The sequence below is a fragment of the Rattus norvegicus genome, chromosome 9 (genome assembly GCF_021556685.1).
Source record: "Rattus norvegicus strain SHRSP/BbbUtx chromosome 9, alternate assembly SHRSP_T2T, whole genome shotgun sequence".
Lineage (NCBI taxonomy): Eukaryota > Metazoa > Chordata > Mammalia > Rodentia > Muridae > Rattus > Rattus norvegicus.
In genome coordinates, this window is record NC_141542.1 from 11346373 (window position 1) to 11360683 (window position 14311).

General features: G+C 40.8%; 1 protein-coding gene and 1 pseudogene across 2 annotated transcripts in view; both read left to right on the forward strand.

The window, feature by feature from the left end:
- Positions 1-14311, forward strand: part of Kcnh8 (potassium voltage-gated channel subfamily H member 8) — a 426523-nt gene that overhangs the window by 366433 nt on the left and 45779 nt on the right.
- On the forward strand, positions 10924-13388 carry LOC148003307 (small ribosomal subunit protein eS17 pseudogene; annotated as a pseudogene). Its single transcript, XR_015629322.1, has one exon. The product of XR_015629322.1 is annotated as a small ribosomal subunit protein eS17 pseudogene (transcript).

Sequence of the window (14311 nt, forward strand, 5' to 3'; positions counted from 1 at the left end):
CAAAGGTTCCCCCACCACACATACACTCTTGGTGATGATTTAGGTTTTAGAAGCCAACAAATGTCATCCCTGTAATTGCCCCGTAGCTGGCACAGCATAGCTCTATCCTCACAGCCAAGATCTGTGAGAAGACATTGTTGATCCTGCCAACAGTAACTCCATGAGCCCACCTCTGCCCTAGGCACTTTACAGACTACAGAACGTATTTCATCCCATCGAGAGTTTATATAAATAGGTCAAGTGTTGCATTGGCTGTTTTTTGTCATCCCTGGTACAAAACACAACAGAAACAGCCTAAGGGGTAAGGGTTTATTATGGCCCACCGTTTCAAGGGCTCTCAGTCTATGACGGTAGGGAAGACACAGAGGTCAGGCTCAGTGTGCGGCAGTGGGAGCTCAGAGCCCGGTGATTCCATCTACAGAAAAGAAAGCAAATCCTAGACGTAAGGCTGAGTTGTGTGCTTCGAAGGTCTGTTTTAGTAGCCACTAGGCAGTCTCCATGACCAAAAGATTTTCATAAACTCTCAGAACCATGCCACCAGCTTGAGCATTCAAATACTCGACCCGTTGGGGGCGCAGTTCATGTTGTACTAAACATGTTTATATTTCAGATAAGAAAACTAGTTAAGGATCAGAGAAGCTAAAATTGCTCTGGAGTTCATCAGCAAGTAAGCAGGGGAGATGAGAAACCTGAACTTCAACTGCAAGCTGTCTGACTCCAAAGCCCAACCGGAACGTAGTATACATTTATAATAAAGTTAAAACTGTTTGCTCGGTCCCTTAATCCTAAAAGCATGGAATTCCAGATACACAATAGGTAATGCAGTATTATTCAACAGGAAAAATTCCCACTAATAAATCAGCTTTATAAGGCAAACCTATAAGTAAATGAACCACAGCTCTTTTTGACAATAAATCAAAATATATGTTTTTTAAGTGTAGACCCTTTTGTACATTATACTTTAGTGAGGTTTTTAAAGTGTTTCATGACAACGCAGACAACCAACCACTAAGTGGGGACTTTGGCTGCATGTGGAAATTTTTGTTGTATTCTTGTGACATTAATCCACTCAAACTAACATAAAGAGAAGCAGCCGTTTATTCACTCCGAGAACGGAAAAGGCAGTCTTTGAGGAGGTGTCTGAACTGTTCACTTACATAAAGTCTCCCACACACCACGGCAAACACACGTTTCAAAATAAGAGGTAGTCTCACCAGATGACTGTCGGATGATTACTTAGTGGCACATACAGTTAACTACAGAGGAAACGATGCCAGTGTCTACTAGCGGTGTATTATGTTTGATTTGTTACATTAAATGATCATTCGTTTATTTATTTATTTTGAGTCTCTGGAGTTTGGATCATGCTCATTGACGTGGAAACTGGGTGTCTGACTGATTTACTTCCTGAGATTTCAAAATGAGGGAAGGATTTAAACTTAAACAAATTCCAGTCTTCTGAATAAAACCTGATTTGTCTAAGAATTCCCTCCTCCTCAAAAAGAAGAGACCTGGTCTGCTCTGACCCTGCTTCAGTCTAGAGGTGAAGACAGCTCCCAATCACACTCATCTCGACCTCTGAGCCTGAATTACATTTGGTCTTATTCCTTACAAAGCCCAGTGGAACTAAGTATTTCAGGAGACATATTCACAATTAGAACCAAAGAATCATGGTTAATTACTGTGCCTTGGCCATCTATCCTTTCCTCTGTGTGTAGTGCATGTGCTCCTTCCTGTTCATTTGCAAACATTCATTCATTAGTGGTTCTAGAATTGTGGTCTCACTCTTAGAGAAGACCTTCTTTCCATTCACAAATGTGCTTTTCAGACTGTGTCCATTGCTATCCTTTCTCTCCTTCCTTCTCTTGCCCCATGTTTTTTTTTTTAAAAAGTACATTATCCATTCTACAATCATTTCAAATATACCAGATAATATGCTAATTCTTTTATGGTCCCAGATTTATTCCAGTAAGAAGTTTAAACTCTTAACACCTCCCTAGAATACGCTTTAAATAATGAGTTTATCCCATTTGCCAACAAATAACACATTCTCAGTAAATCTTGAAAACGCCCACACACTCATGTACACATATGTTTGTGCTGAAGGATTGAGTCTGTAAGTGAATAAAGCACTATTTTTAATTTAGGTTTTGTTCACACTTCTCAGCCAAATTACAAATACATGACGTGTGAGTGTTCTTCCTCTTAGAATTTACTCTCATGGGAGCTGGAAGAATAATCCTGAGTGCTTTGTTACAGCTAGCATTTCTTTGCTTGGAACTGTGTGAGTCTAGGAACATTTCACAAGCCATTCTTAGTCACCTGGGACATTTCCTGTTAGTCCCCTCATCTCAAACCCTGGCTCAGCTGTTCCAGCAGAAGGAAGTGGGTGGCATGATCGAAGCAGTTGTAAGTGAGCTAAGTTGGTAGACATAAAATTAAAATTAAAAACAAATCACAAAATCCCAGGATAAACAGCTTCCATAGTATTTTTTCCATAAAGTTCCCCAAAAGGATGGCAGCAGCAGAAAGAACAGCATATGGCAGAGACAGCCTGCTTATCCTACAGCAGACTGTGCTCTGCGGGCAGAACTCGCAGTCTACATCTGATGGAATTCAAGCTATTTGTTTGCCGTTTAAACCCAGCATTCTGGGAACAAAGGAATGGTTGCCTTGAGTAGAGGGACTAGCAGCCAAGAAGTCAGAAATGTGACTTAGAAAATACGCTAACTATGACTTGGGAAAGGATTGAAATTATGAACCAGAAAATAGCTTGGAGTGGGGGTGGGGGTAGGAAGGTGCATTTGAACAAATGAATGAGATTTAAAGGCTTTGGTTCCGTGTCATTGAGGAAAATGATTAAGCAGAACTCTAAGATAAACCTCTTCAAGACATTAAGCTTTTCATGATGAGGTAATCCCACTTACATTTTCTTCTGCTAAGATTAGAGTCCTTGAAAGCAGAACATATGGTGACTGTTTTGTGTCACTGCATTTCCCGGCATTCACAAACACTCCCAGGTCTGGCCAGCTAGATGAACTATCTTTGCAACCTATGACTATTAGCATCCAGGTTACATTTCTCTTCGAGCCTACTAGTCACATATCTATCCAAAAGCTGGCACCATATATGGAAGAAAAACAAACAGAATTCTGTCAGAGAGCCATGAATAAGGATCTGTAAGCCTAGTTAAAGTTAGCACAGGGATTAGAATTAATACTCACAGTTCTAAAGCCAGAGTCCTCCGAACGATGGAACATTGTAGGTTTCCTGAAACCCCCCCAAAGAAACAGGCAAACAAGAGGTCCCCCACAATAGATAGAAAGGCTAAATATCTGAAATCTAAGAACAGAGTTCCTGAAAGCACTCGTGAAAGACTCTCCTCCCAGTTACAGCAATTTATGTTTGGAAACATGGACATAAACTGAGAACACAGAGAAAGTTAGAAAAACACTTTTAAAAAGAACAACGCGCTCTGCCCCCAGACCCTGTGAGAGAGAGACCCAACCGCCTGGTCAGGTGGGCACTCCTGAGGCTGCAGAGCAGAAGAGACCACCAACACTGCTCACCCCTGCCCACATCCCTGGCCCAAGAGGAAACTGGCCTCTGGGCTCCCGTGGGGGAGGGCCCAGGAGCGGCAGGACACCTGCCTGAGACACCGCCGGAACCTGAGGGAAATAGACTGGATAAACAGTTCTCTGCACCCAAATCCCTTGGGAGGGAGAGCTGAACCTTCAGAGAGGCAGACAAGCCTGGGAAACCAGAAGAGACTGCTCTCTGCACACACATCTCAGATGCCAGAGGAAAAAGCCAAAGACCATCTGGAACCCTGGTGCACTGAAGCTCCCGGAAACGGCGGCACAGGTCTTCCTGGTTGCTGCCACTGCAGAGAGCCCGTGGGCAGCACCCCACGAACGAACTTGAGCCTCGGGACCACAGGTAAGACCAACTTTTCTGCTGCAAGAAAGCTGCCTGGTGAACTCAAGACACAGGCCCACAGGAACAGCTGAAGACCTGTAGAGAGGAAAAACTACACGCCCGAAAGCAGAACACTCTGTCCCCATAACTGACTGAAAGAGAGGAAAACAGGTCTACAGCACTCCTGACACACAGGCTTATAGGACAGTCTAGCCACTGTCAGAAATAGCAGAACAAAGTAACACTAGAGATAATCTGATGGCGAGAGGCAAGCGCAGGAACCCAAGCAACAGAAACCAAGACTACATGGCATCATCGGAACCCAATTCTCCCATCAAAACAAACATGGAATATCCAAACACACCAGAAAAGCAAGATCTAGTTTCAAAATCATTTTTGATCATGATGCTGGAGGACTTCAAGAAAGACGTGAAGAACTCCCTCAGAGAACAAGTAGAAGCCTACAGAGAGGAATCGCAAAAATGCCTGAAAGAATCGCAAAAATCCCTGAAAGAATTCCAGGAAAACGTAAATAAACAAGTAGAAGCCCATAGAGAGGAGACACAAAAATTCCTGAAAGAATTCCAGGAAAACATAAATAAACAAGTAGAAGCCCATAGAGAGGAGACACAAAAATCCCTGAAAGAATTCCAGGAAAACACAATCAAACAATTGAAGGAATTAAAAATGGAAATAGAAGCAATCAAGAAAGAACACATGGAAACAACCCTGGATATAGAAAACCAAAAGAAAAGACAAGGAGCTGTAGATACAAGCTTCACCAACAGAATACAAGAGATGGAAGAGAGAATCTCAGGAGCAGAAGATTCCATAGAAATCATTGACTCAACTATCAAAGATAATGTAAAGCGGAAAAAGCTACTGGTCCAAAACATACAAGAAATCCAGGACTCAATGAGAAGATCAAACATAAGGATAATAGGTATAGAAGAGAGTGAAGACTCCCACCTCAAAGGACCAGTAAATATCATCAACAAAATCATAGAAGAAAACTTCCCTAACCTAAAAAAGAGATACCCATAGACATACAAGAAGCCTACAGAACTCCAAATAGATTGGACCAGAAAAGAAACACCTCCCATCACATAATTGTCAAAACACCAAACACACAAAATAAAGAAACAATATTAAAAGCAGTAAGGGAAAAAGGTCAAGTAACATATAAAGGGAGACCTATCAGAATCACACCAGACTTCTCGCCAGAAACTATGAAGGCCAGAAGATCCTGGACTGATGTCATACAGACCCTAAGAGAACACAAATGCCAGCCCAGGTTACTGTATCCAGCAAAACTCTCAATTAACATTGATGGAGAAACCAAGATATTCCATGACAAAACCAAATTTACACAATATCTTTCTACAAATCCAGCACTACAAAGGATAATAAATGGTAAAGCCCAACATAAGGAGGCAAGCTATACCCTAGAAGAAGCAAGAAACTAATCGTCTTGGCAACAAAACAAAGAGAATGAAAGCACACAAACATAACCTCATATCCAAATATGAATATAACGGGAAGCAATAATCACTATTCCTTAATATCTCTCAATATCAATGGCCTCAACTCCCCAATAAAAAGACATAGATTAACAAACTGGATACGCAACGAGGACCCTGCATTCTGCTGCCTACAGGAAACACACCTCAGAGACAAAAACAGACACTACCTCAGAGTGAAAGGCTGGAAAACAACTTTCCAAGTAAATGGTCAGAAGAAGCAAGCTGGAGTAGCCATTCTAATATCAAATAAAATCAATTTCCAACTAAAAGTCATCAAAAAAGATAAGGAAGGACACTTCATATTCATCAAAGGAAAAATCCACCAAGATGAACTCTCAATCCTAAATATCTATGCCCCAAATACAAGGGCACCTACATACGTAAAAGAAACCTTACTAAAGCTCAAAACACACATTGCACCTCACATAATAATAGTGGGAGATTTCAACACCCCACTCTCATCAATGGACAGATCATGGAAACAGAAATTAAACAGTGATGTCGACAGACTAAGAGAAGTCATGAGCCAAATGGACTTAACAGATATTTATAGAACATTCTATCCTAAAGCAAAAGGATATACCTTCTTCTCAGCTCCTCATGGTACTTTCTCCAAAATTGACCATATAATTGGTCAAAAAACGGGCCTCAACAGGTACAGAAAGATAGAAATAATCCCATGCGTGCTATCGGACCACCACGGCCTAAAACTGGTCTTCAATAACAATAAGGGAAGAATGCCCACATATACGTGGAAATTGAACAATGCTCTACTCAATGATAACCTGGTCAAGGAAGAAATAAAGAAAGAAATTAAAAACTTTTTAGAATTTAATGAAAATGAAGATACAACATACCCAAACTTATGGGACACAATGAAAGCTGTGCTAAGAGGAAAACTCATAGCGCTGAGTGCCTGCAGAAAGAAACAGGAAAGAGCATATGTCAGCAGCTTGACAGCACACCTAAAAGCTCTAGAACAAAAAGAAGCAAATACACCCAGGAGGAGTAGAAGGCAGGAAATAATCAAACTCAGAGCTGAAATCAACCAAAGAGAAACAAAAAGGACCATAGAAAGAATCAACAGAACCAAAAGTTGGTTCTTTGAGAGAATCAACAAGATAGATAAACCCTTAGCCAGATTAACGAGAGGACACAGAGAGTGCGTCCAAATTAACAAAATCAGAAATGAAAAGGGAGACATAACTACAGATTCAGAGGAAATTCAAAAAATCATCAGATCTTACTATAAAAACCTATATTCAACAAAACTTGAAAATCTTCAGGAAATGGACAATTTCCTAGACAGATACCAGGTATCGAAGTTAAATCAGGAACAGATAAACCAGTTAAACAACCCCATAACTCCTAAGGAAATAGAAGCAGTCATTAAAGGTCTCCCAACCAAAAAGAGCCCAGGTCCAGAGGGTTTAATGCAGAATTCTATCAAACCTTCATAGAAGACCTCATACCAATATTATCCAAACTATTCCACAAAATTGAAACAGATGGAGCACTACCGAATTCCTTCTACGAAGCCACAATTACTCTTATACCTAAACCACACAAAGACACAACAAAGAAAGAGAACTTCAGACCAATTTCCCTTATGAATATCGACGCAAAAATACTCAATAAAATTCTGGCAAACCAAATTCAAAAGCACATCAAAACAATCATCCACCATGATCAAGTAAGCTTCATCCCAGGCATGCAGGGATGGTTTAATATACGGAAAACCATCAACGTGATCCATTATATAAACAAACTGAAAGAACAGAACCACATGATTATTTCATTAGATGCTAAGAAAGCATTTGACAAAATTCAACACCCCTTCATGATAAAAGTCCTGGAAAGAATAGGAATTCAAGGCCCATACCTAAACATAGTAAAAGCCATATACAGCAAACCAGTTGCTAACATTAAACTAAATGGAGAGAAACTTGAAGCAATCCCACTAAAATCAGGGACTAGACAAGGCTGCCCACTCTCTCCCTACTTATTCAATATAGTACTTCAAGTTCTAGCCAGAGCAATCAGACAACAAAAGGAGATCAAGGGGATACAGATCGGAAAAGAAGAGGTCAAAATATCACTATTTGCAGATGACATGATAGTATATTTAAGTGATCCCAAAAGTTCCACCAGTGAACTACTAAAGCTGATAAACAACTTCAGCAAAGTGGCTGGGTATAAAAATTAACTCAAATAAATCAGTTGCCTTCCTCTATACAAAAGAGAAACAAGCCGAGAAAGAAATTAGGGAAACGACACCCTTCATAATAGACCCAAATAATATAAAGTACCTCGGTGTGACTTTAACCAAGCAAGTAAAAGATCTGTACAATAAGAACTTCAAGACACTGAGGAAAGAAATTGAAGAAGACCTCAGAAGATGGAAAGATCTCCCATGCTCATGGATTGGCAGGATTAATATAGTAAAAATGGCCATTTTACCAAAAGCGATCTACAGATTCAATGCAATCCCCATCAAAATACCAATCCATTTCTTCAAAGAGTTAGACAGAACAATTTGCAAATTCATCTGGAATAACAAAAAACCCAGGATAGCTAAAGCTATCCTCAACAATAAAAGGACTTCAGGGGGAATCACTATCCCTGAACTCAAGCAGTATTACAGAGCAATAGTGATAAAAACTGCATGGTATTGGTACAGAGACAGACAGATAGACCAATGGAATAGAATTGAAGACCCAGAAATGAACCCACACACCTATGGTCACTTGATTTTTGACAAAGGAGCCAAAACCATCCAATGGAAAAAAGATAGCATTTTCAGCAAACGGTGCTGGTTCAACTGGAGGGCAACATGTAGAAGAATGCAGATCGATCCATCCTTATCACCCTGTACAAAGCTTAAGTCCAAGTGGATCAAGGACCTCCACATCAAACCAGACACACTCAAACTAATAGAAGAAAAACTAGGGAAGCATCTGGAACACATGGGCACTGGAAAAAATTTCCTGAACAAAACACTAATGGCTTATGCTCTAAGATCAAGAATCGACAAATGGGATCTCATAAAACTGCAAAGCTTCTGTAAGGCAAAGGACACTGTGGTTAGGACAAAACGGCAACCAACAGATTGGGAAAAGATCTTTACCAATCCTACAACAGACAGAGGCCTTATATCCAAAATATACAAAGAACTCAAGAAGTTAGACCACAGGGAGTCAAATAACCGTATTACAAAATGGGGTTCAGGGCTAAACAAAGAATTCACAGCTGAGGAATGCCGAATGGCTGAGAAACACCTAAAGAAATGTTCAACATCTTTAGTCATAAGGGAAATGCAAATCAAAACAACCCTGAGATTTCACCTCACACAAGTGAGAATGGCTAAGATCAAAAACTCAGGTGACAGCAGATGCTGGCGAGGATGTGGAGAAAGAGGAACACTCCTCCATTGTTGGTGGGATTGCAGACTGGTAAAACCATTCTGGAAATCAGTCTGGAGGTTCCTCAGAAAATTGGACATTGAACTGCCTGAGGATCCAGCTATACCTCTCTTGCGCATATACCCAAAAGATGCCTCAACATATAAAAGAGACACGTGCTCCACTATGTTCATCGCGGCCTTATTTATAATAGCCAGAAAATGGAAAGAACCCAGATGCCCTTCAACAGAGGAATGGATACAGAAAATGTGGTACATCTACACAATGGAATATTACTCAGCTATCAAAAACAACGAGTTTATGAAATTCATAGCAAATGGTTGGAACTGGAAAATATCATCCTGAGTGAGCTAACCCAATCACAGAAAGACATACATGGTATGCACTCATTGATAAGTGGCTATTAGCCCAAATGCTTGAATTACCCTAGATCCCTAGAACAAACGAAACTCAAGACGGATGATCAAAATGTGAATGCTTCACTCCTTCTTTAAATGAGGAAAAAGAATACCCTTGGCAGGGAAGAGAGAGGCAAAGATTAAAACAGAGACTGAAGGGACACCCATTCAGAGCCTGCCCCACATGTGGCCCATACATATACAGCCACCCAATTAGACAAGATGGATGAAGCAAAGAAGTGCAGGCCGACAGGAGCCGGATGTAGATCGCTCCTGAGAGACACAGCCAGAATACAGCAAATACAGAGGCGAATGCCAGCAGCAAACCACTGAACTGAGAATAGGTCCCCCGTTGAAGGAATCAGAGAAAGGACTGGAAGAGCTTGAAGGGGCTCGAGACCCCATATGTACAACAATGTCAAGCAACCAGAGCTTCCAGAGACTAAGCCACTACCTAAAGACTATACATGGACTGACCCTGGTCTCTGACCCCATAGGTAGCAATGAATATCCTAGTAAGAGCACCAGTGGAAGGGGAAGCCCTGCGTCCTGCTAAGACTGAACCCCCAGTGAACTAGACTGTGGGGGGGAGGGCGGCAATGGGGGGAGGGTTGGGAGGGGAACACGCATAAGGAAGGGGAGGGGGGAGGGGGATGTTTGCCCGGAAACCGGGAAAGGGAATAACACTCGAAATGTATATAAGAAATACTCAAGTTAATAAAAAAAAAAGAACAACGCACACACACACACACACACACTCACACACACACACACACACACACACACACACACACACACACACATATAAAACAGCAATCACTGTGCAGAAGTCTATACATCATTGAATCCGGCCATTTTAAGAATGACCCACTGCAAATGGTATACCCATTCACAGTACCCTTACCCATCTGTCCTCCACATTTATAAGAGGAGGCATACTCTTTTGGGTGTCCATTTCTTTGGGAATGGGACTTTGTGATTAGGTTCCTCTCTTGGTGTCCTTTCCATTTTCTATGGCAGAGGTCTTATGGGAGAAATGGTTTATTTTCTCTCAGAATTCCGTGCTACTGTACATCACTGTGGGGAAATCAAGAGTATAGGAACTTGAAGCCACTGTTCAGTCAGATCCACAGTCAGAAGCAGAGTGAAAATGAATGTGTGTATGCTTAGTGCTCAGCTAGCTTTCTCCTGACATCACCACAGGCCAGTCTCATCTAGACAATCTTTCACAGACAGTCTCTTCTCGGCTGCATCAGATTGAAAGTTCAAACCAAACCTCACAATTCTCATGTATCAGTCTAACTTGTGTGTATCATGGAATTCAGGAAAGGGGCTTCTTCACACAATTCTCATCCTTGGATTCGTCACTACTTATTTTAAGAGATGAAGGCACTGTCATACTTCCGATTAAATCTCGGGATCAAAATATAATATTGCTTAAGAAAAGAAATAGAAAATGAGTGAAGAACTGGAAGACGAATTTTATTTTCTCCCATAAAGAAAGTAGTATAAGTGGAGATATTATTGGGAAAGAGACCCTGGGCGAAAATTAAAAATGTGTCAGGTGTATTTTATGATATAATTATTTTAGTCTAGCAACTTCCATCGTTAAGGCCCAGTGGGAAAGTATAAATACCACAGCAGGTATGGTTCATCCTAAATTTCATTGTCTTATAATCTTATTGAAAACTTTCTCACGCATTTTAACCAAGATGTAATTAGCCAATAATTATTTTCCAAATCATACATGTGTGTCATCACCCGGAATAGAACAACGCTTCCCTTAAGAGCTTTACATCATGCTAACCATGAGGGTTCCTGTCCCAGGAACCACTGGGTCTCTGGGGAAAGTGTAAAGGAACTTCTTCAGGCTCACAGTTCCGGGAATTGTTTAAAGCAAACATACATATGCATTCGTCATGTAGAGCATGCCAGTTACCTTCTATGACAACTTCTTTGTGGCTAAGTGACATCTACCATTTAGTCCAAATAAGCAAGAGCCCCCTTTCAATCTGCCGACTCCAACAGTCTTCGACACACAGAATGGTACAGCTCTCCCGTTCACTGTGTAATTGGCTTCCTGGGCGGCACACTCTGCTTTCCGTTCTATATTAATATTGAGAGAACCACTGGGAGGTGAGTGTATAGATTTCTCACATCAGACCAGGCTCTTGTTTAACTGATTGGCTCCAAAGGTAAATTCTCAGAGGGTATCCTGAATGCCTTATGAACCCTGCTCTGGGGCTTCCTTACCATGAGAGGGTCTGACTATACCGACTAACCAGGGACCACTATAGCCTGATCAGAAGCCGTTCTCTGGGGGCGAGGGAGTCAGTTGAACAGTTATTTTAAGTGGTACACTTTTCGTTAGATGACTCAAGCTGCTTATCTCTCAAATCAGAGATTTGAGAATCAGCTTCTCAAGCTTGAAATCTTTAAAACCCATGGATCATTCCTGAGTAATTTCTACCAAATTATTTAATGTAACTGTGTGTTTCTATTCTTCATTCGATAATGACATGAACCACAATTTTTATAACACTTTCTTTCTAAAACCGTCCTCTTTTCCCAAGCTTTTAAATAAGTATAAAGAATGACTTTTTTTTCTTTTTTTTTTCGGAGCCGTTTAGACTGAAACATTATATTTCTTACAGTTGAATTTAGAAATACGCATGCTTGAATTAATTTGTGCCTAGTTTCAAGGTCTAACTAATGTTGTGTGTCTATGGACATTTAAACCTGTCTTTCTTTCTTTTCTTTGATTTTCTTCCTTATTTTCATTTTTCTTTTTTCTTTTCTTTTTGATGCAAAGTCTCATTTTGTAGCTCTGGATGTCTTAGAACTATGTAGACCAGGTATCCACCTGCCTCTACTTCATGAGTTCTGGGATTTAAGGCATGTGCTATAATGCCCAACGTCTGTCTTCATTTTTAAGTGGGAAATAAATATAATAGAGTTGAGACAAATAACATTACAAAGTGAAGTCATTTTGTTATATGAACGCCTCCATTTGGTATTATGCAGACAACCATTGCTCTTCGGTGTTGAATACCAACCCTTTGTCCAGAAGGGTGATTTGGTGGGAACCTGCATGTAAGAAGAATATGGCTGATTTGTGAAGGGCTCTTGTATTTATTTCAAGTTGAAGAAGCCCAAATTAATGCTAAGGTAACTGTGACCTAGCTCAGTTGATGATGTAAAATGCCATAATGCCCCATTCCACACATTAACCAAAATTTAGTTTATAGTTGACATATCAGTAAAATATAATTGATACTTGTGGGCATGATCTGCTCTTGATACAGACAGTATGCTTCACAAATGCAACACTGCAAGGACCATTTTTCCAATTTCAATTCTACGTGAGAATCTTTTGTGAATGAGGAAGCCAATGTGATGCGCAGCAAGCCTACAGAGTACAAGAGTACAGATGCTTCTCTCTCTCTCTCTCTCTCTCTCTCTCTCTCTCTCTCTCTCTCTCTCTCTCTCTCTCTCTCTCTGCAAGAGAACTGGACATCATCTCTCTGTCACCTGTGACAGGAATGCTGAACATTGTGGGCAGAGGGAGGCAGTGAACAGAAGGGCCTCACAGAGTTTCCACTGTCTAAATGAAGGGTTTCCACTGATGTCACTTTACTATGTGTTTACACCCCACTTAAGTCTCTCAGGGAGGGTGCTTCCTGTTTCCTCTTTTACCAAGACCCAACAACATGGGCCATGTTCACACCAAGACTGTGAAAAAGGCGGCCCAGGTCATCATAGAAAAGTACTGCACATGCCTGGGTAATGACTTCCACACCAAGTGCATGTGCGAGAAGATTGCCATCATCCCCAGCAAAATCCTTCGGAACAAGATAGCCTGCTACGTCACGCATCTGAGGAGGCGGATTCAGAAAAGTCCTGTGAGAGGTATCTCTATCAAGTTGCAGGAAGAAGAGAGAGAGGAGAAATAATTATGTTCCTGAGGTCTCAGCCCTAGATCAGGAGATGATTGAGGTAGATCGTGACACCAAGGAAATGCTGAAGCTTCTGGAATTTGGCCATCTCTCTAACCTCCAGGTCACTCAGCCTACAGTTGGAATGAATTTCAAAACACCATGTGGAGCTGTTTAATCCGTTATGCCATATTTTCAAACAAGCCTGAAAACACAAACAAAAACAAGAGAGAAAAGTGGATCAGAAATCAAACATGTACTCCTCAATTGGCTATGCGGCTCTATTATATGACAGTCAGCTATTCTTTTACTAATGTGTATTGTAACAACATTGAGTTATGGGGTGCTTGTGTGTGTGTGTGTGTGTGTGTGTGTGTGTGTGTGTGTGTGTCTGCTTCATTTATATTCTTGTCCAAAACACCACCAAAAATTGTTTACATTGCTATAATGTGAAGATGATAAACTATGGAATTATTGTTTTGCTAAATGAGGAACTTTGTTAAGCAAAAAGTAGAGCAGACCACATCTCATTTCTCATTTAGCTGTAGAAAATTTCCCAGGTAGCCCATGCTGGTGTCTCTAAGATTGCAGGACTGAGAGCACATGAGCAGATCCAAACATTGGCTTATAAATTGTGGTCTGTGTACCACAGAAACAATGCAGGTAAAGTCCTACCATCCTTGGCAACTGACGGCTGTAGAGAATGAGTGGTCCACCTGACGGTCCCATGAAGATGTGTTTCCTTCCCTTTAAAGTAGTCAAGTCCTTGATAGTTCAGCTTCATGATGGAATCTGAAAGTAAGGAGAGGTTTCTAATAGTGCCTCAGTACTCCTGATAAACTTCACAGACCACCTTTAAAAATGAAAGCGTCAACTTTCCATGACAAGTTTGTCCTCGACAAATCCTGCCCTGTTACCATCTGTCAGAATTCAGGGGATGCACTAAACTGTGGATGAGGGAAATAGAGGAAGGAAACCAGAAAGAACCCTTTCTTAGGAAAAGATCTGAAGAAATTTTTTGTAATAATTTTTGAGTTAGCATTCAAAATGATGAGTTTTATTGTGAGATGCCCATACATGTATATTTTGTTCATATTTTCTCTGTCCATGAAAAT